Below are 22832 nucleotides of genomic sequence, written 5' to 3'. Positions count from 1 at the left end.
TCCATCACAATACCAGAAAACCTTAAACCATTTCAGTAACAATACAAATACAATACAAGATTAACACTAGTATAAAGTCTCTTCAAAGTTAGTTACAGGCATGGTCTGTTGTAGGGCAATATTCTCCCTTGGCTCAGGACCTGTAATACTCAGAAAAAGTTATTTGCTGCCAACATACAAAGGAGCAACAGTCATAGGATACATATACCTATTTCCATAGGGACAAAGGAACACAGGAGTCACTGGACCCAAGCAATTTCGAAAACCTGTGGGGCAAACTCCATTAGATTTCAAAGTCTGAGAGTCATTTATCTTTAGGGCTTTAGAAAGCAGCAGTCCCACCCTTTCCAAAGGCCTACACACTGGCCTGCCTTTCTCTGAATGCAACTTTAAGAGACATGGGGTGACCACCTTTATCTCAGCTGCACTCTCTTCAAGCATCAGGGCTGAGCCCAGGCCCTCTGCCATCTCCAGGGCAAATGCTGAACCCCTCCATGTGGTGACAGCCAGGATCTCCCCAATCCCCAAGGGATGTGCTCCACCCTCTCCAAGGCCCAACGCAGCACCACTCTTCCACAGCAGCAGGTGGAAGGCCCATCCTCTGCCTTTGGGGCAAGCTCACCCTCTCCAAGTGCTTGGGTAGGTCCATTCTCCTGGTCTGAGGTGTTTTTACTTTAGAATTTAGGTGTGCATAAGGTTTATAAGAGAAATGTAATTAATACAGAAAGTTTGGAAGAATTTTCTTTGAGCAAAGCGTCAGCTGCACCTAAATTGCAATTTGAATGACTATATTCAATAAACCATATAATTAAAATCATCACATGCCTTTATCTTTCCATTAGTTAAGTGAAGCTGACTTCCAATTCATTCCTTTTTGATTGCTCTGTTACCACCTCACACTCCAGCCAAAGCCATTTCCCAGTAGTATTTGAGGAGTGAGCCAGGTGTTAATTGAGGCCTGGTCAAATTCCAGGGCAACTTGTAAGCACTTTCAGACATTTGTTTGAGGCCAACCTCAATGTAATTGAGGTGGTATCAAGAATCTCAATAGAAAAATGAACTTCACACCAAGAATCCTCTCCCAAGAAAACATTACTTACATTGGCTGATGGGAAAGAAGACTATGATTGGCAAATTTACATTTGACTTTCCTATTTGCAAGTATTGGCAGATATGTTTTCATAGCACAGTTTTGAAGGAAGGTAAATGTATATAGCAACTACTCTCCTGATTTTTACCCTGTTGAAATATATATATACACATATATATGTATATATGTAAAATTGTTAAATCTATAAAAGAATGCAGCCCTCAAGTATTTTATTGTTAGCTTACTAATTAAAAAAAGAAAGAAATATGTACCAAAAAGCTACCAAATCTGAAAGATGCAAAGGTAAATTGCTCTCAATCTAGTAGCCATACAGAATTGTAAATAAATGAAAAATGATGTAAAGCAACTATACATCAAAAGTCATGAAAACATGCTCTTTCAAAGAAGATGAGGTTGTTTAGCTGAACTTTGAAGAGAATTTAGTTTTTAAAAGGAAAACAATGCATGCAAAGTCATAAAATTTGATAGGGCATTATTCTAGTTTGCTAGCTGCTGGAATGCAATACACCAGAAATGGAATGACTTTTTAAAAAGGGATATTCAATAAGCTACAAGTTGACAGTTCTAAGGCCATGAAAATGTCTCAATTAAAGCATCCAGGGAAAGATACCTTGGTTCAAGATGGCCAATGATGTTCAGCGTTTCTCTCTCTGCTGGAAGGGCACAAGACAAACATGGTGGCATCTGCTGGCTTTATCTCCAGGCCTCTTGTTTCATGAAGCTTCCTGGGAGGTGTTTTCCATCTTCCTCTCCAAAGGTTGCTGGCTGATGGACTCCGTGGTTCTCTCAGCCTCGTGGCTCTGTTTGGCTCTGTGGTGGCTTTCTCGTTGTTCTCAAAAATCACTCTGCTTTGTGGTTCTGCAGTGCTCTGAAGCTTTCTGCAAAATACTTCTTCTTTTATAGGATTCCAATAAACTTATTAAGATCCACCGGGAATGGGTGGAGACTTAGCTCCACCTAATCAAGTTTAATACGTACACTTAGTCACATCTTTGTGGAGAAAATCTAATTAAAGTTTCCAACATCCAGTACTGAATAGGGATTAGAAGAAATGGCTGCCTTTACAAAATGGAATTAGGATTAAAACATGGCTTTTCTAGGGTACATACATCCTTTCAAACCGACATAAGCATAAAACACAAATGTGCTAGGCCTGGAACAACAACAAAAATCATAGTATAAATTGTTATTTGGCACTGTATTAGTTTCTTATTACTGCATTAACAAATTACTACAGTTCAGCTGCTTAAAACAGCACAATGTTATTATCTCATTGTTTTGGTAGGTCAGAAGTCCCAGGGTAGCTGATATTGGTTCTTTGTTCAAGGTCTCACAAGGCTGATATTAAGTTGTTCTCTAGCCTGTGTGTATTTCTGGGTTAGGGTCCTCTTCCAAGCATTCTCAGGTGTCTGTAGAATCTAGTTCCTTACAATTGTAGAACTGAAGACTCATCTCTTCCTGGGGGCTTCGCTCAGCACCTGGAGGCCCCTGTCAGTTCCTTGCTATGTAGCCCAATCTAATAGATACACGTCCCAATCTCTGAATCTACTTTCAGGATGATGCAAGCCCTTTTAATGGCCCTGCTGATTAGTTTAGACATATCTGAATAATATCACTTTTGATGAACTAAAATCAACTGTAAGTAAAATGAGGGCAGGAGTGATATCCCATCATATTCATAAGTTTTACCTACATATATATGGAGGCAATTGCACAAGCTATATACCCCAGAGGGCAAGAATCTTGGGGCCATCTTAAAATTCTGCATCACATTATATAAAGGAAGAATTTGATCAGATGTTGAAGAATAATTTATGGCATAAGTAGAATGCACTTCCGTTAGTATTCAATAAAGTAACAAAGGATTCTTAAATATATTTAAAATAATTTTATAAAAAATCATATTCATATTTTAAAGATAAGTATACAGATTTTATACTCATAGTAAAACACTAATTTAAAATTTAGCATTATGTTACAATACACACAAAACCAAGGTAGCGAGTGGGCCACGGTGGCTCAGCAGCAGAGTTCTTACCTGCCGTGCTGGTGACCCATGTTTGTTTCCCAGTGCCTGCCCATGTAAACCAAAACACAATAATAAATAAATAAATAAATAAACAAGGTTGTTCCTTGAGTAGTAATTCAATATGCTCAACTAACCCTCTTCATAAAATTAATGTTTTAGACTGATTTTTTAGCAGGTGTAATCTTGTAAAGTTCACCTGAAGTTACATAATTTTTCATGCTCCATGTTTCCCTAGGAAATGCTTTAGAAATAAAATAGCTATATGAATACCTTCCTATTTGTAATATCAGGAAAGTACTCTAAATGATAGAGGATCATTATGGTCTCTTGCACCAAATAGTTGTTTTAAAAAAGCAGAGATTTGAGATTAAATGATCTTTCTTTATAAGGTTAAAAAGATCTACCAAGCCAGGTTGAGTCAACCATTATTAATTCTAGGTATATAAATCTAAATCCAACCAAACATTGGGTAAACGAATTAGGAAGCATCTATAAAAAATGGCTTTTGAAGACTGTATTTCTCATCAGGTATGCTGCTTCTCAAAACCTGAGCCTTAAATGATTTTGAAATATCAGAGATATATCTGTGCAATAAAAATATGCTTTGAATGAGATAAGAGGAAATGATATACATCTATTGACTTTAATGAGGAAATAATCTTATTAACTGAGGAGAAATTAATAAGATTTCCCATAGATGTTTGGTGATTTTTATGATAAGTCTGTGCTATTTTAACAGTAAATCACAGAAAATCAGGAGATCATGTTTCCATCTGTGTTGGAGGATGCAAGATTTGCTATTCCATTTTTAAAAGTCTTATTTTCTACTTACATTTCTGACATATAAGAAATAAGAAATGCTAGTTATGAAGTGACTAATTCTTTAAAAGCCATCTGCATTCTCACTGGGTGTTATGCTGACAATTGGTATTATAAAGTCTGCTTATTAGTGGTTCCAATTAGCTAATATGTAGTGCACCATGCTGGTAAGTTTTCTAATCTGCCATGTAAAATCTATGCTGGGTTTTCAATAGTATGACCTGCTAGTAAAACAAAGCCAGTGCATAAAGTATTTGCCAGTTTGAAACTTCCATGTACCACAGAAAAGCCATGTTCTTTAATCCCCATTTGATATTACTGTGTGCAATCCTTCTTATTATTTCCATGGAGATGTGACCCACCCAATTGTGGGTGGTAACTTCTGTTTAGGTGGTTTCACTGGAGATATGTCTCCACCCATTGAAGGTGGAGTTGCTTACTGGAGCTCTTTAAGAGGAAACCATTTTGGAAAAAGCTTTATAGCTGACAGAGACAGAGACCTTTGGAGATGCAGAAGGAAAATGTCCCTGGGGAATCCTTATGAAACAAGAAGTCATGAGAGAATGTTAGCAGACGTGGTTGTGTGCCTTCCCAGCTCACTGAGATGTCCCAAAACGAAAGACCCTAGCAGATGCCCGCCACATAACTTCCCAGCGGACAGAGGTATTCCAGATGGTATCAGCTTTTTTTGAATGAAGGTAATCTCTTGTTGGTGCCTTAGTCTGGATATTTTCACAGCCTTGAAAGTAAATTTACCACTTAATGAATTCAGTTTTTAAAAGCCATTCCATTTCTGTTACATTGCATTCTGGCAACTTTAACAAACTAAAAGAAAGTCACATACAGAAATTTTCAGGCATCACTGAAGTCACCTAGAATTGGGCTCAGGATACATACTGTGTCAGGATAGATATCCTAATAAAAATTGGATATAACTCCAAGACACTATTAATATTTAATAGAGTAGTTAAGGACAAATTTTGATGTTTTTCCATATATAGATGCTGTTTTGGTTTACTAATGCTTCTGGAAATGCAATATAACAGAAATAGATTGGCTTGTTTTATTTTTGTTGTTTGTTTGTTTGTTTGTTGTTGTTGTTGTTTTCCACATGGGCAGGCACTCGGAAGCGAACCCAGGTCTCCGGCACAGCAGGCAAAAACTCTGCCTACTGAGCTACCGTGGCCCCACCTAGCCTCCATGACCTGCCTGGATTGGTTTTTATGAAGGGAATTTATTAACAGTTTTAAGGCCATAAAAATATCCAAACTAAAGAATCTAGAGGAAGATGCTTTGACTCAGGAAAGGTTGATGGTGCTCAGAACACTTGTGTCCGCTGTGAAGGCATATAGCTAGCATCTGATGGTCCCTTGGCTTCTGGTTGCAAACAGCTTCCCGAGGGTGTTTTCTGTCTGCATCTCCAAATGTCTCTGTTTTGACTCTGAGATTTTGCCAAAATGATTCCCTTTTAAAGAGATCCAGTAGGCCTACTAAGATCCATCTTGAATGGGCAGAGATACATCTCCATAGAAACCATCTAACCAAAGGTCCCACCCACAATTGGGTGGGTTGCATCTCCATGGAAACAACCTAATCAAAAGTCTGTCTATAGGTCTGTCTCCACAAGACTGGATTAGGAAAATAATATGGCTTTTGTCAAATACATAACAGTTTCAAACCAGCACAGATGCAAATTTTATAATGAAAATCTTTAGTTTAAGGCAAAAATTCTACACCCCCAGTTTTCATATCCTGTATAATAATTAATATATTAATATAAATTATTTATCCTGTTCAATATTTCAAACACAATAGTGTGGCAAATCAATGAAATAAGAGTTTTCTATCCCTGCCTCTAAATAAATCCTTAACACTTTAGCGAGAAACGTTTCAAGCCAAAAATAAAATCATAATCCAAAAAACAATAATTAATACTCTTGAATTAGTTATATTTAAAGAAGAGCACAATGAATAAACTTTCATGGACTATAACCAAATTTTCATTGGCTGAAACCACACCAAATCCTGTTATCTCAAATATTAAATCTCAACCAATATTTCAATCAACTTGGATCACATAAAAACAATCAGATAAGTAAATTAGATAAATGTATAAATATATACATAAGCACATCACCTGTTATGTAAACAAGGAAGAACACTTTTTAACCATTTCTATTGCTCCTAAGAAGAATCATAGTATTTTCACATATATACCTTCAGTTAAGCTGTATCAGAGCATTTGCCTGTTGTAACTTGTTAAATGTTAGGAAATTCAGCAGTGTAACTCCAAAAGTTTCAACAATAGGATCTGATGTGGTAGGTAGATGACGTTCACAGTAATTAACTGCATGTAGTAAATTCAAATAGATTAACAGTTGGAAAAAAAAAAGATTTACTAGTGTCAACTCACATTGTCAAAATCAGACATATTGGGGAAAATTCCCATTTGAGACAAAATAAACCTTTCTTCTTCTAATTGACATGTTTTTACATTTATTTATTGAGTACTGTACAGTTATAATGTGCACATTTTAGATACACTTATTTACCTCTGGTTTTGAAGTTAAGATAGACCAGAGAAGAATAAAATACATGATCTTTGACTTTTGAATTTTTAGTAAAATAACTTCAAATTGGCCATTACTGGAATATAATGAAAAGACATATTTTAGAGAGTGTTACTCAGTTATTGTACCTATGTTTCTTTAATTCTACGAGGTTGGGGCTGTGATTGTAGAATATACTATTTCAGTTTTATATGACTGAAATTCTGCCAAAAATCATAAGAAGTAAATGAATATACTGAATAATCAACTTTGTGGTCCATCATTCAGATCCTGCAGGGAATGCAATGTTCTGAGAGATTACTGTCTTCTCGGATTCAACAGTTAATATTAGAAGGAAACTGTACTATTGACAATTCTAAAATCTTTACTATATGTAGGCAAATAGAGAATTTAATTCAAAAATAGAGTCCACATCCATATCAATTTTTCACTCTGTCCTTTTCCTGTTAAAGATTATGGCTAAATGACCAAAAATACCTAATGATTGTTTATTATCACCTAACCCTCCAATCAAAAATACTCCATTATAGGGCATTTAACTCTACAGAAACAACTCGCTTTTTGTGCAAAAAAGAAAAAAGAAAGAAAAGAAGAAAGAAAAGAAGGAAGGAAGGAAAGAAGGAAGGAAGGAAGGAAGGAAGGAAGGAAGGAAGGAAGGAAGGAAGGAAGGAAGGAAGGAAGGAAGGAAGGAAGGAAGGAAGGAAGGAAGGAAGGAAAAGAGAGGAAACATTTAGAATGTCTCTAAGATGTCATCATTGCACTTAATCCATACTAGAGGTTGTCTTTGTTGCATGCCTTGTCCTGACATAATCTTTCTGGAAATTAGTAAATGTCCTTCTTGGACACTTTCTTCAGTTATTTGTTATAAGGAATAAAATCACAGTGGCAGGATGTAATAAAATCATATGTGTTAAAATATTACATGAAGAAAAAGAAATGTGAATCAAAAGGCTCAGACCTTTCAACAAGGCTCATTTGCCTTACAGCACTGTCTTTTTCTGCTCCATGTATCGAAATCAAGTTAGAAAATGTCGCTAGTCTACTTCTGTTGAGCCTGATATATCAGAAACGATGGCCCTCATACTCCTTAAATCACTTCCTCCTAAAAATCTTTCATCCATAAAACAGGGATATTAAACTTTTAAAAGAAGTGTCTTGTACATAATTTATCTATAAGCGCTAGCTATTATTGTTATGACAGTGTTGTTGATTACTCACAGAAGATGAAATTAATCATTATTGATCATCTCTTTTACCAAACTGAAAGCATTGAATCATACCATATTATCTCGCCTTCATTGCAAGTACAAAGGAAAACTATACAAAACATATAAAATAAACCATATTTGCATGATTTCCATGTTAACACTTTTTAATCCTCCATACCCAAGAAGATACCTCTTTTCAATCTCCTACAGCAAAAATATAATCACAGTTATATTCATCAAATAACATTAAGCGGCTTTTTTTGAATGTGCCTTGATAGGATCTCAAGATTCTGGCATTCAAGTTACTAAGATCAAAATTCACACAGTGTTTTAATAATTTTAATAAAAGTTGATGATCATTGTGCTTCCACTAATGTATTCTAATTTCCTGATATCTTTAAATATTTCTCCATGAATCTTTTATAATAAGGAGTGTAGTTAAATAAATATTCAAAAACCCATGAATTTTAAAGGAATAATAACATGTCCCAAGTTTTCTCTACTTTGATATTTCTTTGATTCCTAGGGATTTTTAACAAGAGAGTTAAGATGCAAGTGCAAGACAAGTCTAGCAAATGTACCATTTTTCAAATTTTTCTGATAATCTTTATTAAAATAGAACATGGTACATTTCCAAATGTTTTAAAAAACTTCAAAAAAGATTTTTATAACAAGAAAGCAATCATAAATAAATTTAATAGCAAATGTGATATGTATTTTACTGATATTAGCAGTTGCAAAAACATATTGTTATTCTTGCTTCTCAAAATTTAAAGAGTATTTATGACATAAAACATCTTTGGGTATGTGAAATTCAAGTAGTATTAATTACAGTGAAGTAGCTGCATTTAGACTATTTCTATATTGTAATTTAAAAAATAATAATAAAACATAAGGTAAGTAATCCAATCATAGTTTACTGTGTTAAAATTTCAAAATGTGGCTGTAGAAATATCTTAAAAATTATGATTCACTATATTAAATATCAGTTTGTCTATGAGTAAACTGCATTTTTCACTTCATCATTATTGTATACCAGTTTGTAATAAATCTGCATGTTATCCTTGATTTTACAAATTTAAATTGCCCAAACAGATTGATAGGAATCATCTATAGATTGAGGTCATTAATTCCTTTACTTCATATTTTCATACCTTAAATTGTGTAATATTTTAAATTCTAAAAATAAAAATCCATTATCTAATATTATCCACAGCATAATTTAGATTGCTGTATACATTTTAATGCATTTGCATTTATGAATACGTTTATTTACAAATATATGTATTGACTATCAAATGACCAAGCTGAAACTTCCATACTGGGAAAGAAAATGAAGAACATCTAAAAACAAGGTGAAATTCCAACACATTTAAGAAGACAATGTTACTGAAGAGAAAAATAAACAATTTATTAGAGGTGCTGTATTAGTTAGCGGTCTCTAGAGAAACAGAATTGACTGGTGATTTTCTGCAAACATTATGAGATTTTTAATACAAATTGTTTCACGTGACTTTGGGGACGCACAAGTCTAAATTCTGTAGATAGGCTTCAAGCTGTGAACTCTGATGATGAAGGTTTCAGTGCCTTCCCAGGAGAAGCTGATTGATTGAAGTAGGGCTAGAAATCCTCCTTCTGATTGCTGAAATCATCATTTCTTTTAAAGCCTTCAACTGATTGGATGGGACCTCTCTCATTGTTGAAGGCAATCTCCACAATTGATTACAGATGTAATTAGCCATAGGTGCAAACAACTTACTGATAATTTATATTCACAAAATATTCTCACAGTAACAGTCAGGCCAGTACTCTTGCTTACCAAAACAACTGGACACCATAAACTAGCCAAGTTGACCCATGAATTTAACAATCACTTTCCATCTTGTATCAACTCGGGACCCATGCACATCTCTTTAAGCCACACTAAATCTCTAAGTAAAAACAATAGCAGTCATATTTCTGCATAGCAATACTCGACTGTCTTGCATACATCCAGAAATGCACTAATTCTCCTTAGAATAGGGTGCATATCCTTGGGTAATATTCATTTTACACATGTTATCCTATAACTTAAATGCCGAGACGTGAAACTAATACAACTCATTTCATATGATAATGTGGATAAGATAGGGAAGAAAATAAAGATATTGGTTTTATGTGCATATATAAATATTTCATAACAAAACAAGGAAAAAATGCTCATAACCACTACAGTCCTTTTTTTCTGTAACTGGCTGTGTGGTCATAGTTTTTGTCATTAACTTCTTCCACTACCTATTCCATATTCCCTTTACCCTCAGCAAACTCCTAAATTGGGCATGCTTCTTTGTTTGGTGATGTGCCAGTTTGAGAATGTTATGCAACCCAGATATAAAACCATGTTTTAATCCTGATCCAATCTTGTGGGAACACCCTTTGTTTTAATCCTGTTTCAGTACTGTGAGTGAGAAACTTTTGATTAGATTATCCCCACTGAGATGTGACACGCCCAATTGTGGATTTGACCTTTGATTAGATTGAGGCATGACTCCACCCATACCAGGTGGGTCTTGAGCAGTTTACTGGAAACCTTTAAAAGAGGAAATATTTTGGAAAGAGTCAGAAATGACAGAACCCTTAGAGCCGACAGAGAGAGAGCTAACACAGACGCTGATACTTGGAGAACAGAGACATAGATGTTTGGAGATAACTGGATCCCAGGAGATGTCACCATGAGACACTAAGCAAGCCAGTACCTGAAGAGAGCCAAGGGAAGCCAAGAGATGAAGACAGCCCAAGAGAAGCAAAGTGAGGAAATCCTTCAGGAGCAGAGGATACAAGCAATCGACCCAAGAGTAAGGGACCAGCAAATGCCAGCATGTGACTTCCCAGCTGACAGAGGTGTTCTGTACCCATCAACCTTCCTTGAATTAAGGTATCTTTCCCTGGATGCCTTACTTGGGACATTTTTATAGGCTTAGAACTATAAACTTGTAACTTATTAAATTTCCCCTTCTCAAAACCTTTCCAGTTCTGATTTATCATATTCAGGAAGCTTCCAAACTCGAACAAGTGGGGTGCCCAAAACATTCATTTCTGAAGTTTCTGGGTCCTTGGTAGTCCTCCCTAGGTGGATGTTACAATTTTCCATTGAGTTTAATCACAGGGAATGGTAGTACCAGGAGAGGCTGTAGGGGACTGTATTAGTTAGGGTTCTCTAGAGAAACAGAATCAACAGGGAACACTTGCAAATATAAAATTTATGAAAGTGTCTCACGTGACCGTAGGAATGCAGAGTCCAAAATCCACAGGGCAGGCTGCGAAGCTGATGACTCCAATGGATGGCCTGGATGAACTCCACAGGAGAGGCTCACCAGCCAAAGCAGGAATGGAACCTGTCTCCTCTGAGTCCTCCTTAAAAGGCTTCCCATGATTGGATTTAGCATCACTAATTGCTGAAGACACTCCCCTTTGGCTGATTACAAATGGAATCAGCTGTGGATGTAGCTGACGTGATCATGACCTAATCCTATGAAATGTCCTCATTGTAACAGACAGGCCAGCGCTTGCCCAATCAGATGAACAGGTACCACAACTTGGCCAAGTTGACACCTGTCCCTAACCATGACAGTCCACCCCTTGTCAACTTGGCACATATATATATATATATATCACCTTAGACCATACTTAATTTCCAAATGAAAACAAATAAGCACACATTTTTTCTTTTACCTGACAATACTCAACTGTTCTGCATATAACTGGAAACACATTAAATCTCTCCAGAATAGCATGCAAATCCTTGGGCAACATTCATTCTTAAACTTGATATCTTACAACTTAAATAGTATAACACAAACAAAACAGCATTACAGTCCTCGTTTCTGTAACTGATCACGTGGTTGAAGTTCATATTTATCACTACCTTCTTCCACTACCCATTCCATGTTCCCTTTCCCCTCAGCAAGCACTTCAGCTGGCTGTGGTTCTTTGCCTGGTGGGGTGACCCAAACCTTCATTCCTGAAGTCTCAGAGCCATTAGTGGTCCTGCCTGGATTGTGGTGTTGCAGTTTTCCATTGATTTTAATCACAGGGCATGGGAGTACTAATAGACGCCCCAGGGGATCTCCTATATTCCAAGAAAACTCTTCTTTACCTCCATTCTGTAGTTGCAGTCCTACTTCCTTCTGATAGTCAGGGTCAATTACCCCAGACAATAATGTAATCCCCTTCTTGGTGTGTTGATCCAGAGGCATAAGTAGCCCAAAGTGGCCAGGTGGCAATCTTAACTTCCAGTTCAGTGGTATCACTGTTGTTTCTCCTGGAGAAAGCACACCCCGTTTTGGAGCTAAAACCTGTAGACCAGCAAAACTCAGGGTAGCAGGGACAGGAAGCAAAAATTTTCCTAGTGGATCAGTAGGAGTAATAGTGAGTGGCACCACACCCATTTCCACCCCTTGGTTCCTGGACCCATGGATCCTGGCTATGGGAGAAACAGCACCATACAGCGGACGCTGATTCAGAGCATACACAGCTTCCTGGAGAACATTTCCTCAGCCTTTCAAGTTTTCGCCACCTAGCTGGCACCGTAATTGAGTTTTCAAAAGGCCATTCCACCGTTCTATCAATCCAGCAGCTTCTGGATGATGGGGAACATGGTAAGACCAGAGAATTCCATGAGCATGTGCCCATTTCCACACTTCATTTGCTGTGAAGTGTGTTCCTTGATCCAAAGCAATACTATGTGGAATACCATGATGATGGATAAGGCATTCTGTAAGCCCACGGATAGTAGTTTTGGCAGAAGCATTGAATGCAGGGAAAGCAAACCCATATCCAGAGTATGTGTCTATTCCAGTTAGAACAAATCGCTGCCCCTTCCATGAAGGGAGTGGTCCAATGTAATCAACCTGCCACCATGTAGCTGGCTGGTCACCTCGGGGAATGGTGCCATATCGGGGGCTGAGTGTGGGTCTCTGCTGCTGGCAGATTGGGCACTCAGCAGTGGCTGTAGCCAGGTCAGCCTTGGTGAGTGGAAGTCCATGTTGCTGAGCCCATGCATAACCTCCATCCCTACCACCATGACCACTTTGTTCATGAGCCCATTGGGCAATAACAGGAGTTGCTGGGGAAAGAGGCTGACTGGTATCCATAGAACGGGCCATCTTATCCACTTGATTATTAAAATCTTCCTCTGCTGAAGTCACCCTCTGGTGTGCATTCACATGGGACACAAATATCTTCATGTTTTTAGCCCACTCAGAAAGGTCTATCCACATAATTCTTCCCCAGACCTCTTTGTCACCAATTTTCCAATTATGGTCTTTCCAAGTCCCTGACCATCCAGCCAAACCATTAGCAACAGCCCATGAGTCAGTATACAAATGTACCTCTGGCCAGTTTTCCTTCCAAGCAAAATGAACAACCAGGTGCACTGCTCTAAGTTCTGCCCACTGGGAGGATTTCCCCTCACCACTGTCCTTCAAGGACACCCCAGAAAGGGGTTGTAATGCTGCAGCTGTCCACTTTTGGGTGGTACCTGCATATCGTGCTGAACCATCTGTAAACCAGGCCCGAGTTTTCTCTTCCTCAGTCAATTCACTGTAAGGAACACCCCAAGAGGCCATAGCTCTGGTCTGGGAAGGAGAAGGTAATGTGGCAGCAGGAGTGGAAACCATGGGCATTTGTGCCACTTCTTCATGTAACTTACTTGTGCCTTCAGGACCTGCTCTGGCTCTATCTCGTATATACCATTTCCACTTTACAATAGAGTGCTGCTGTGCACGCCCAACTTTATGGCTTGGTGGGTCAGACAACACCCAACTCATGATAGGCAACTCAGGTCTCATGGTAACTTGGTGACCCATGGTTAAGCGTTCAGTCTCTACTAAGGCCCAGTAGCAGGCCAAAAGCTGTTTCTCAAAAGGAGAGTAGTTATCTGCAGCAGATGGTAAGGCTTGCTCCAAAATCCTAAGGGTCTGCGTTGTGATTCTCCTATGGGGGCCTGCCAAAGGCTCCAGACAGCATCTCTATTTGCCACTGACACTTCCAGCACCATTGGATCTGCTGGATCATATGGCCCAAGTGGCAGAGCAGCTTGCACAGCAGCCTGGACCTGTCGCAGAGCCTCCTCTTGTTCAGATCCCCACTCAAAATTAGCAGCTTTTCTGGTCACTCAATAAATGGGCCAGAGTAGCACACCCAAATGAGGAATATGCTGTCGCCAAAATCCAAAAAGACCAACTAGGCGTTGTGCCTCTTTTTTGGATGTGGGAGGGGCCAGATGCAGCAATTTATCCTTCACCTTAGAAGGGATATCTCGACATGCCCCACACCACTGGACACCTAAAAATTTTACTGAGGTGGAAGGCCCCTGTATTTTTGTTGGATTTATCTCCCATTCTCTGATACGCAAATGCCTTACCAGTAAATCTAGAGTAGTTGCTACTTCTTGCTCACTAGGTCCAATCAACATGATATCATCAATATAATGGACCAGTGTGATGTCTTGTGGGAGGGAGAAATGATCAAGGTCTCTGCAAACAAGATTATGACATAGGGCTGGAGAGTTGATATACCCCTGAGGTAGGACAGTGAAAGTATATTGCTGAACTTGCCAGCTGAAAGCAAACTGTTTCTGGTGGTCCTTACTAATAGCTATTGAGAAAAAAGCATTTGCCAGATCAATAGCTGCATACCAGGTACCAGGGGATGTATTGATTTGCTCAAGCAATGATACTACATCTGGAACAGCAGCTGCAATTGGAGTTACCACCTGGTTGAGTTTACGATAATCCACTGTCATTCTCCAAGACCCATCTGTTTTCTGCACAGGCCAAATAGGAGAGTTGAACGGGGATGTGGTGGGAATCACCACCCCTGCATCTTTCAAGTCCTTAAGAGTGGCAGTAATCTCTGCAATCCCTCCAGGAATACGGTATTGCTTTTGATTTACTATTTTGCTTGGTAGGGGCAGTTCTAGTGGCTTCCACTTGGCCTTTCCCACCATAATAGCCCTCACTGCATGAGTTAGAGAACCAACGTGGGGATTCTGCCAGTTGCTCAGTATGTCTATGCCAATTATACATTCTGGAACTGGGGAAATAACTACAGGATGGGTCCGGGGGCCCACTGGACCCACTGTGAGACGGACCTGAGCTAAAACTCCATTGATCACCTGGCTTCCATAAGCCCCCACTCTGACTGGTGGTCCAGAGTGACGTTTTGGTTCTCCTGGAACTAATGTCACTTCTGAACCAGTGTCTAATAATCCCCGAAATATCTGATCATTTCCTTTTCCCCAGTGCACAGTTACCCTGGTAAAAGGCCGTCGGTCTCCTTGGGGAAGACTTAGAGGAAGGTTAACAGTATAAATTTGTGGCAGTGTAACAGGTTTCTTCCCCACAGGGACCTGGCCTCCCCTTCATTCAAGGGGCTCAGGGTCTGTAAACTGTTTCAAGTCTGGAAATTGGTTAAGGGGCTGTGACTCTGTGTTTTTGTAATTCAGGTTAGACTTCTGTTCCCTTGACCTAGAACTCTTTTGTTTATACAGCTCCAACAAGAATTTAGTAGACTGCCCTTCTATTGTATTTCTAGGCACCCCATGATTTACTAGCCAATGCCACAAATCTCTGCGTGTCATATAATTTTGATGCCTCCTTTGAGTTTGTTGTCTATTATAATACCCATGTCTACCCTGTCTTTGGTGATTAAGTGCTGCCACCTGGCTTCTGCCAACTCGGGATCCTGTCATCCCCATTGTGTTTAAGGATTCCAGCTCAGTGACAGCAGTTCCTACAGTAATATCTGACCTACAGAGAAGTGCAACCACCGAGCTCTTGAGGGATGATGGTGCTAGTCTCACAAATTTATTTCTCACTGTTCTGGTAACAGGTGCATCCTCTGGACATTCCTGGGGTGTAAGAGTAGGCTTTGCATGATAAATCCACTCTAACATCTCTAAGCCTCTGGATCCCCTCATCTACATTATACCAGGGCAGTTCTGGCATTTCAACCTCAGGTAATGTTGGCCACCTTTTGATCCATGTTTCAACCAACCACCCAAACAAGCTGTTAACACCTTTTCTAACTGCTCTAGCTATAACACTGAATGCAGAATCTCTGCTTAGTGGGCCCATATCAATAAATTCAGCCTGATCCAGCCTTATATTTCTCCCACCATTATCCCACACTCTTAAAATCCATTGCCACACATATTCCCCTGATTTCTGTCTATATAAATTGGAAAACTCACACAGTTCTTTTGGAGTATAACATACCTCCTCATGTGTGATACTTTGTACCTCACCTGTAGGGGTCTGTTGGGACTTTAGTCTAGTTATAGGTCTAGAAGAAATGAGGGGTGGTGGGGGTGGGTCACAAAAAGAATTAGAAATATTTTCCAAGCCATTTGCTTCAGGCTTTCATTTGGGGTTTCATCTGGTGAAACAGGATTAATAACTCTAGGGCTAATCCCTTCAGGAGGAGGTTGGGTGGCCAATTCCTCAAGGCAGGCTGGAGGTGGGGCGGCTATGTCCTCAGGGCAGACTATTACAGGGTTATCTAAAGAAGGCTCAGCATGGTCTAGGGTTTCAACCTCACCCCCAACATCATTATCAATCCATATGTCACCATCCCATTTTTCAGGGTCCCACTCCTTTCCAATCAATGCCCTCACTTTAACGGCAGACACCATGCAAGACTGAGATTTCAGTTTACGTTGTAAAGTTGCTACTCTAACAATAAGATTCTGAGTCTGATTTTCAGAGATCTCAAGTCTACGGCTACAGGAAATAAAATTTTCCTTCAGGATACTCATAGAAACCTCTACATCTTTCAGACGGCACTTAAGCTTCTTGTTTGAAGCCTTAAGCCCATCCCTTTCACCCTTTAAAGTAGACAGTGTATCTAACAACAACCAACCAACATCTCTATAACTCTTATTTCTACAAAACTCTGTAAAGGTGTCAAAAACATTATCCCCCAGAGTCTGGCTTCGTACAAGCGAAGCATTAGGAGAATTGAATGATGATATTTTGACTATCTCCTTTGCCAACTCAGTCCATGGATTGGGAGTGTCATTCTGATTACAGGAATCAGAGTCCTTAGTGTCTCTGAGTCCAGTCAGAGTAGAAAACCATTCATAAAAACCCAATTTTAAGATTCTGTTCCTTAAGAACCACTCCTGGTACCAAGATGTATTAGTTAGGGTTCTCTAGAGAAACAGAATCAACAGGGAACACTTGCAAATATAAAATTTATGAAAGTGTCTCACGTGACCGTAGGAATGCAGAGTCCAAAATCCATAGGGCAGGCTGCGAAGCTGATGACTCCAATGGATGGCCTGGATGAACTCCACAGGAGAGGCTCACCAGCCAAAGCAGGAATGGAACCTGTCTCCTCTGAGTCCTCCTTAAAAGGCTTCCCATGATTGGATTTAGCATCACTAATTGCTGAAGACACTCCCCTTTGGCTGATTACAAGTGGAATCAGCTGTGGATGTAGCTGACGTGATCATGACCTAATCCTATGAAATGTCCTCATTGCAACAGACAGGCCAGCGCTTGCCCAATCAGATGAACAGGTACCACAACTTGGCCAAGTTGACACCTGTCCCTAACCATGACATGGTATGTACCATGGGAATGGTAGTACCAGGAGAGGCTGTAGGGGACCTTCTGCATTCCAGGTAAATTCTTGTTTACTTCCATTGTATAGTTGCAGTAGTAACTAAGTAGTCAGGATTAATCACCCTAGCCAGAACAGTAATTCCTTCCTTTACCTGTTAATTTGGAGGCATGAGGAGCCAAAAGTGGCCAAGCAGCAGTTCAAACTTCCAGTTCAATGGAGTCATTGTTGGGTCTTCCAGTGGAAGCCGACCTTGTTTTGGAACTAAGAATGGTAGACTAGCAAAGCTTCATGTTGCAGCAACAGAATGCAAAAATTTTTGTAGTGGATCACTAGGGATAATAGTGAGTGATGTCATTTTCATTTCCAGTTCTTGATTCCTGGACCCATGAATCCTGGCTATGAGAGACACAGAACCACAGAATGGATGCTGATTTAGAGCACACATAGACATCTGGAAAATATTTCCCCAACCTTGACACCTACTTCGCACTGTAGTTCAGACTTCAAAAGACCATTCCACCATTATAGCAATCTGGCTGATTCAGGATGGTGGTGAACATGGTAAGACCATGAGTTCCATGAGCATGTGCCATGCCAACATTTACTTTGCTGTGAACTGGTTCTTTGATCAGAGGAAATGCTGTGTGGAATACCATGATGGTGGATAAGGGCATTCTGTAAGTCCACAGATGTTAGCTTTGCCAAAAGCATCGTGTATAGGGAAGACAAACCCATAACTGGAGTATGTGTTCTATTCCAGTTAGAACAAATCACTGCCCCTTCCATAATGGAAGGGTCCAATGTAATCAACCTGTCATCATGTACCAGGCTGATTACCTTGGAAAATGGTGATATATTGTGGACTGAGTGTTAGTCTCTGCTAATGGCAGATTGAGCACTGAGCTGTGGCGTTAGCCCTTTTGGCTTTGGTGAGTGGAAGTCTGTGTTATTGAGCCCATGCATAACCTCCATCCCTACAACCATGGCAGGGCCACTGTTCATGAGCCCACTGGGCAATGACAGGAGTAGTTAGGGAAAGAGGCCAAGTATATACACAGAGTGGGTCATCCTATCAACTTTATTAAAATCTTCCCCTGATGAAGTTACCCTCTGGTGAACATTCACATAGGGTGCAAATATCTTAATGTTTTTTGCTCATTAACTCTTCATAAGACCCCTTTGTCACCAATTTTATAATCATATTCTTTCCAAGTACCTGACCGCTCAGAACCTTACCTCTTTAGAAACATTTGAGTAGCCATATCCAGTGGTGGTATTTTGTGTATCTCTATTTCTAACCCATGCCAGGAATATCTGCGCCATCTTGATTATGGTAAATGAGACATTAGTGCCTTTGAACCTAATTAGATAAGAGAATCAGTTCCAAAAATCCCAGAACCAATTTAGAAATCTCATCTTTAAGATGCCATTTCTCAAGAACCACCCAACTCTTGGTATCAAAGCCAAATTATTCAGCGTTTTCTAAAGAAACAGAACTGGTGGAAGATATCTGAAAATATTCTGAGTTTTTTTATGCAAATTGGCTCACATAACTGTGGGAATCTAGAAGTCCAAATTTCAGAGGGTAGGTTGAAAGCTGAGAACTCCAATGAGGGTGTTCAATACATTCCCTGGAGAAGCTGGCTAGCTAGAATAGAGATGAAAATTTTCTCTTCTGACTGCTGAAATAATCACTTCTCCTTTTAAAGACTTCAGCTGATTGGATGAGAAGTCACTCATTGCTAAAGGCAATCTCCTAAATTTATGGCCAGGGATAAGGATGCAATCAACTTATGATGATTTAAGTCCACAAAATGTCCTCATGGTAACAATCAGGTCAGTGCTTGCTTTATCAAACAACTGGATACTATCACCTGGACCAAGTTGACACAGAAACCTAACCATCACTGGCATCTATTGTACATTCAGACTTACATGACTTTACTTTGATCAATATGAAAAAACAAAACAAAAAACAGCAAAGCTATTTCACTTTTAGAAAATTTATTTATTCTCTCTTTAACATAGAACTGGTGTACCTGAAGACTTTGGCTGCTAATATAGATATGTTCCATTGAAAACATACAAGTGAAAGCTGACTACTTCCTAGTGACCAAATATTCTATAATTTGAAAAGTAGGATGAAAGCTGATCAAAGAGCATTTCCTAAATTATTGTTTAATAGCATTTTATGTTTTTTTTTTTATCACCAGTACCTTCATACATACTTTAAAACAAACACATTCTCATTTGAACTTCGCACTTTTTTTCTTCCCTCTATTGCTTCAAAAAGTTCAGGGCTAATTGATTTGGTTTCTTAAAGTACTAACCACCAGAGGGCCAATATTCCCTTAAATGAATTTTTCAGACAATTAGTTTGGTTGAGCCCCATTTATTTGTGCTCTACTATTTTCTTCTGCATACGTTAAAGTCCATGTAAGTACATTCTATTATATTCCATCACTCTCCTACCACTGAATTTTTTATTTTGTAACTAAGGAATTTCAATATAAGGCCAAAGAAAATTTCACATAAAATTAGAAGCACAGAATATATTTCTAGTTGTTTACTTTGTTATTTGAGCACTATTTTAAGCATTTAGAGGTTCTAACAAAATAATGGAGTAATAAGAATTTCTATTCTTCATGCTCTGTTAAAAGTCAATTACTTTCACAGCAGCATGTTTAACTAACAACTATATAAGAATTCAATTTTTTTCTGATCCAATAGCATTTTATCTTGAAACCTGATACAAACGTTTGTGTAGAAAGTATATACATTAGCCATTTTATGTCTGATAAACTAAAAAATATTTACGAATATTTGGGAAAAATAGAAATTTTAGTGTACATGTGCATGTGTTTTAGTTTATGATTATGTAATTATATTTATAGAAATGACCTTTTCACATGTCAAAAACTGTGAAATGTCTGACGATTTAATCCTACTTGCAATCTAACATGCTACTCTGCCACAGTTTCATGTATGCAAGTAGAAGCCACTAGGCACTTGGGTCAGAGACAAAGCATATTATCACTCACAGCAATGGTAGTAATAGGGTATCAGCACGTTCTTGTGCTGGTTCTCTAAGACCGAATTCCCATCTGTTTAGTTTGTACGTTGCTGGAATGGGATACACCAAAGCTGGAATGGCTTTTAAAGAGGGGAGTTTATTAAGTTACAAGTTCACAGTTCCAAGTCTATACAAATGTCCCAAGAAAGGTATCCAGGTAAAGATACCTTAATTCAAGGAAGCTCGATGGGTCAGGAACACCTCTGTCAGCTGGCAAGTCATGTGGCTGGCATTTGCTGGTATCCTTGCTCCCAGGCTTGATTGCATTCAACCTCTGTTTATGTGGGATTCCTCACTTTGCTTCTCTGGGGCTGGCTTTCATTTCTTGGCTTCCTGTGTCTCTCAAGATTCTGGCTTGCTTAAAATTTCATGATGATGTCTGCTGGTGTGGTAGTTAGATCCAGTTGTCAACTTGGCCAGGTGAAGGTGCCTAGATCTATTGCTGTGGACATTAGCCAATGGTGTGTGAACCTCATCTGTTGTTGATTACATCTGCAGTCAGCTAGGAGGCGTGCCTGCTGCAATGAAAGATGTTTGATTTAATTGGCTGGTGCTTAAATGAGAGAGCTCAATGTAGCATAGCCCAAGCAGCTCAGCATACCTCATCTCAGCACTTGCAGCTCAGCCCAGGCCTTTGGAGATGCAGAAAGAAATCACCCTGGGGAAAACTGTTGGAACCCAGAGGCCTGGAGAGAAGGCCAGCAGAGACCATCCTGTGTCTTCCCACATAAGAAAGAAACTCAATTGAAAGTTAGCTGCCTTTCCTCTGAAGAACTAACGAATAAATCCCCTTTTATTAAAAGCCAATTCGTCTCTGGTGTGTTGCATTCTGGCAGCTAGCAAACTAGAACAGCTGGGCTCCAAACATCTCCAAATATCTGTGTCTCTGGTCTCTGAAGCAGTTTCTCTCCAATCATCTACATTTGCTTTCTCTGTCAGCTGTGAGGCTTCTCTCATTTCTAACTCTCTCCAAAGTGTTTCCTCTTTAAAGGATTCCAGTAAACTAATGAAGACCTGCCTGGAATGGGTGGAGCCACATCGTCATCTAATCAAAAGATCACACCCACAATTAGGTATGCCAAATCTCTGTAGATATAATCTAATGAAAAATATTCCAACCCACAGTACTAAATCAGGATTAAAAGAAATGGCTGCTCCCACAGGATTGAATCAGGATTAAAACATGGCTTTTCTGGCATACGTAATATTTTCCAACTGGCACACCATTGTATGACAAAAAGAGGGTAACACCTATACCAGAAATGAATTGTATTATAAGCATGGAAACTTGAGCTTGGGGAATTCAAATATTTTATACTGGAGAGTAAGTATGTTGCCCTTTTCTAACAATGAGAAAATATCATTCTGTTGCAAGACTGTTTGCTATACAAACATCATTGTAAAGATAATGGGGCACTCTGCTTGTAAGATATGATGAAATGTGGGAGACCCATGAAGATTTATCTTCCAACAGTGTTTCTACTTGTTATTCTTTAGAAACAACTAACTATTCATAAAAGTCATAGACTCCTAACAGAGATATTGACATTTGCTTGTTGCATATTTTAATACACAGATGTGTTCAAGACTCTCCACTTGTTTAACCTACTGTGAAGAACAGAATAACTAAGAAAATCTGTCTGCATGGATTTCACATTGTCAAGATCAAATCACATACAAGAAGCTGTATTATATATGAAAGGAGTGTAAATTGATTGTCCTAAGACACTTTTTTATCTCTAATATACTGGCCCCACACTTATCTTCCATTTTCAAATCTCCATTCCAATATTTTTTAGAAAGGAGATTTTAGAAAATTTAAGGCCAAAATCAATGCTGCACATAGTTTATAATAAGAGATGCTATATGTATATACACATACACTCAGGACTTATTGATAAGGTGTATTTAGTTATACTTAGGACCTCTTAAGAAATAATATACTTTGAATTTTGTTGGTACATCCTTTAAATATATTACTCTTTGAAAAGTCACCTGGATTTATATGGCTGACTAAGAATTTATGATTCTGCCCATCTCTATTCCTTTCCATCAGAGAGAGTTGGCAGTGCTGAGTCTTGAAAATGCATGAGATCACTGGAACAATCTCTCAAACATTCTCCTGTGAAGGCACACATGGTGATGTGTACGTGGCACACCAAAGGATGAGACTTTATGCATCCTAAGGAGATCTAGTTGAGGCTCAGGAGGTTAAGAAAATCAACAAATTGTGTCACATTTATACTACTTACATGGCAACGGCACACCAGTAGAAAACTTCTGATTATGAAATTTCCTATAAAGGAAATCGCAATGACATCTTAGAGCTAATGTTGGGTACATCCAAGAGAACAAATTAAACAGCTAATTAATTTGTACTACATAAATTATCACTAAGCTATATTTATACTCA

The sequence above is a fragment of the Tamandua tetradactyla genome, chromosome 4 (assembly GCF_023851605.1).
Source record: "Tamandua tetradactyla isolate mTamTet1 chromosome 4, mTamTet1.pri, whole genome shotgun sequence".
NCBI lineage: Eukaryota > Metazoa > Chordata > Mammalia > Pilosa > Myrmecophagidae > Tamandua > Tamandua tetradactyla.
Note: the sequence above shows the minus strand (reverse complement) of the source record.